The 4,157-nt window shown below is 43.1% G+C and overlaps 1 pseudogene; it reads left to right on the top strand.

Annotated features, from left to right (window-relative positions):
- The first annotated feature begins 211 nt into the window (after nt 1–211).
- On the top strand, nt 212–3,592 carry LOC125546551 (annotated as a pseudogene).
- Nucleotides 3,593–4,157: the final 565 nt, after the last annotated feature.

Genomic DNA, 4,157 nt, shown 5'->3' with positions numbered 1-4,157 from the left:
GAGCGTTCAATAGGGGCTCCCAGGAAGCTCAAATCGGATCCGACGGTACCGAAGAAACCCTAAATCCCATCTAACGGTAGAAAACAGATCGCCCCTATCCATAGGCCTATATATAAAAACAACCCCCACCGTCTCCGTCTCCGTCTCGCTGCCGCCGCAACAACCCTCAGCATCTCCGTCTCGTCTCGCCGCCGCCGCAAGGAAAAGATAGATGGTCCACGTGCGCATCTCCTGCCATGCCGACCTCCAAGCCCTGCAGGACCGCTCCGGTGGGCGCATGTTCCTAAAGCTCGTCTCTCTCGAGTCCTTGAGCATAGCGAGCGACTCGTATGCACTCCTCCTCCGCAACCTGATTGAGCGGAGGTACTGGCGATGCCCCCAGGCCCAGATCCATCTCCTCTCGCTCGTGGCAGGCGTGGCGTTGGAGCTCGACAAGATCAAGCGTCATCTGTATCCCCTCGTTGAGGCCAAGCTGGGAGACGACGGCTTCCCGGAAGCCCTCCTGCTCCTCAAGAACACGGCACTTGCGCTCATGCCTCTGGCGGAGGACTCTCAGGAAATAGTCAAAGAATGTGTTGTTGAGGAGTATGAGTTAGGCAAAGTTCAAGTGGTGCGCGCATTATTAGTGAAAGTTGGAGTGGTGGGCTCAGTGTTAGCGTTTGACGTCGATGAGGTGATGAATGGTACTCGCAAATTTGCCTGGTTTCACTCACGTCTCCCGCCCGTGCTCAATGAGATTGACGTTGCATTGTCGGCCCAGGTTTATTTCCCTCCTGATTCTGAGTAGACTATCAGCTGTTTCTTGCCAGCTCCAGCTCGTGACTTGTGATGAGTATTGTTTAGGGGCGTGGCAAACAGCTTACAACTGCATAGCTCAAATGTTGCGATGTCTACTTCTTGGAGTGGCAACACCCTTTATGTTTGGATGATGTTAATGGATTTTAAATGTTTTGTATTATGGTGCTGTTTTCTCATTCTGTGCTAGCGTACAACTGCAATTACTGAAAGTACAGTCACATGGAGGTATCTAATTTATTTTCTCATCTATCATTTGTATCAAAACTAGGCTGTATGACCATCAGTTATGGCCATTCATGTTCTAGATCTCTTGTTTCGGATGCAGATGATAGTTTAAACTCTTAGTTACATCTCAAGGAGTCTAGATAAAAAGTTTTCAGCCATAACATGTATTGGAGCTACTGCCTTTTAGCAAGGTGATGCTTCATAGCACGTATTGGCCTTTTAATTCTGAAATATGCAGCGGCGTTCTTAAGCAGGCTTTTGTATGCTGCAACTTGCTTGACATCTGTCCAACTGCTTGCCACAATCTATTGATATGCTGAAATCGAGATATATGTCCTGGTATCTATCTGCAAGACTACTGGGCATTCTCTGCAGGTTTGGTGTTGATTAATTTCTTATATGTGCACCAGATTTGGATGGTGATATTTATTTAACAGAGATGGCTGTCTGCTAAAGAGGCAAATATGTACTTTATTAGATTTTGGTGAGAGCGCGATTGGCAGGGTAGCACCAGTGGACTCCGGATTTTGGTGGATTATTCTCCTCCGGGCATATACAAAGTATACTGGAGATGTTAGATTTTCGTTGAATGGTATACGCACTTCACCTGTATTAGATTTATGTTCAGAAATATATACTTAAGTAACATGATTTAATTGAGATGGTAACAGGAACAGGACTGATTCTGCATTTTCTTGTACAACCAAAAGGAACATTTATCGTTTCCTAAACAGGAAACTTTGATTATAGGGACATATTCAGATAGAAAGCATACTCTGACTGGGTGGTATTGCAACAAAATTTGAATATTGTATTTTTCCTTATTTTGTGGCAATTTATTTATATTTATGATAGGGCAAGTGAGATCCTTTCCACGAGTAGGAAGTAGGATTAATTTTAGGATAAGTAAGAAATATAGTACTTGAAAAAGGCGTTCTGTATTCTCACTTATAACCCTAAAGTCTTAGTGTTTCTTGTTCCACTTTTGAGTTGCAATAATACTTGAAAAAGTCAAACAATATTCTGAAATATAATTCTAAAGTCTCCCAGTTCCGTGCTCGACTTTTGAGTAACAACTAATATTGAAAGTGAATAAGCCTATCGTTACACGATTGTAATGCTACAGATGCAATCTATATTTTCAGGCTATATATGGTTATCCTATTGAGATCCAAGCTCTGTTCTACATGGCATTAAGATGTGCTCTCCAACTGCTTAAGCCGCGGATGGTGAAGGGAAGGACTTCATAGAGAAGATAGGACAACGGCTGCATGCATTAACCTTCCACATGAGAAATTACTTCTGGCTGGATTTCCCGCATCTAAACAACATATATAGATATAAAACAGAAGAGTACTCCCATACTGCTGTGAATAAATTCAATGTCATCCCAGATTCAATTCCTGATTGGGTGTTTGATTTCATGCCATGCCGGGGAGGCTACTTTCTTGGCAACGTTAGCCCTGCTATGATGGACTACAGGTGGTTTGCTCTTGGAAATTGTATTGCCATTATATCATCTCTGGCCACTCCGGAGCAGTCATGGGCAATAATGGATCTGATCGAGGAGCGGTGGGATGAGCTAGTGGGTGAAGTCCCTCTTAAGATATGCTATCCTGCAATTGAGAACCATGAGCGGAGAATAATTACTGGCTGCCACCCCAAGAATACACGGTGGAGTTATCATAATGGGGGATCATGGCCAGGTAATTCACTCTGCTAGTGTCTACTCCCTCCGTTCCAAAATATAAAAATATTCGCTGTTTTCAGATTCGTACATATCTAGACGTACTTTAGTCCGTATATTCACTCATTTCACACTGTATGTAGTCTACATTGAAATACCTAAAACAGATTATTTTAGTGAGCATTCTTTACTGTGAAGTATCCTTCATTGGTAAACCTGTTATCATCTGAAGAGAAACTATTTTTTCGGAGTGAAGATTACAACTTTAATAATTGTAGTACAGTAACACACGTTTAGAATAAACTTCATTCTGAACCTAACCATGTCCTGTACAATGCATCTGTTTCCCTGTAATGTTGCAGCTACAAAAGGCAGCTATAGTTTTGTCAACAAAATTTATGATTTTGAGAATTCTACGGAATTCTTGATCTGCGTTTTCTGATTGCTTGAGTGAAGTTCTGCCACTACTTCCTTATCTCTTCAGGATTAGAAACGTGGCTTTGTATGTTCAATCGATGTTCTGCTTTAGTTGCACAGAAAACAATGCACCCAATCTTATTCTCACATGCATGTTCCATCTGCAGTTCTTCTATGGCTGCTGACAGCAGCCTGCATCAAGACTGGGCGGCCACAAATGGCGAAGCGCGCCATCGAGCTCTCCGAGGCTAGGCTTCTGAAGGATGGCTGGCCCGAGTACTATGACGGCAAGCTGCGAAAGTTCGTAGGCAAGCAGGCCAGGAAGTTTCAAACATGGTCCATCACCGGCGGCTACCTGGTAGCCCGGATGATGCTGGAGGACCGTCAACACTCATGATGATCTCCATGGAAGAAGACCGACCTGTAAAGCCGACAATGAAGCGATCAGCGTCATGGAATGCCTGAAAGCCTGGGTGGTTATTTCTTACGAAAAAATTACTTGTCAAGGGTTATAGGAATGGTCCGCGTCCAAACGTCAACAGAAAAGAGTCTAGAGTTGGTTGTAACTGTACTCTGTCAATTAGGACAGAAGTGTATGCCTTAGATTATCAGGAGTCACGCAGCATTTTTTGACGAACATTTGATTTTGCTACAAAAGCAGATGTGAAGATTCTGCCATGGTGGTTCCTCAATTTCGGAATAATATTTTTCATTTTTACCAGTGGCGTCTCTGTGGTGAGGTTTCTAAACAAGATTAGCGCCACACACATCTTTCCACAAATTTGAAATGATTTATTTGGTCCATTTCTGGTCAACTGAATATATATACTAGAAATTTAACTGTGAATTGTGAAGACTTGTTTCATCACCACCTGGGGTGATCTTTCTCACCATTCAGTGCTGCTACCCCGGCCCGGTACCCCCAGCAATCTACTTATTATGCAGCTCATTGAAATCAGATTGAAGCTGTACGTACATTCAATCACCTCATCATGAAGCATCATTACTAATCTCGAGACCAGAAGATTAT

Source organism: Triticum urartu, chromosome 3 (assembly GCF_003073215.2).
Source record: "Triticum urartu cultivar G1812 chromosome 3, Tu2.1, whole genome shotgun sequence".
Taxonomy (NCBI): domain Eukaryota; kingdom Viridiplantae; phylum Streptophyta; class Magnoliopsida; order Poales; family Poaceae; genus Triticum; species Triticum urartu.
Note: the sequence above shows the minus strand (reverse complement) of the source record. Positions and strands in the feature narration are given on the sequence as shown.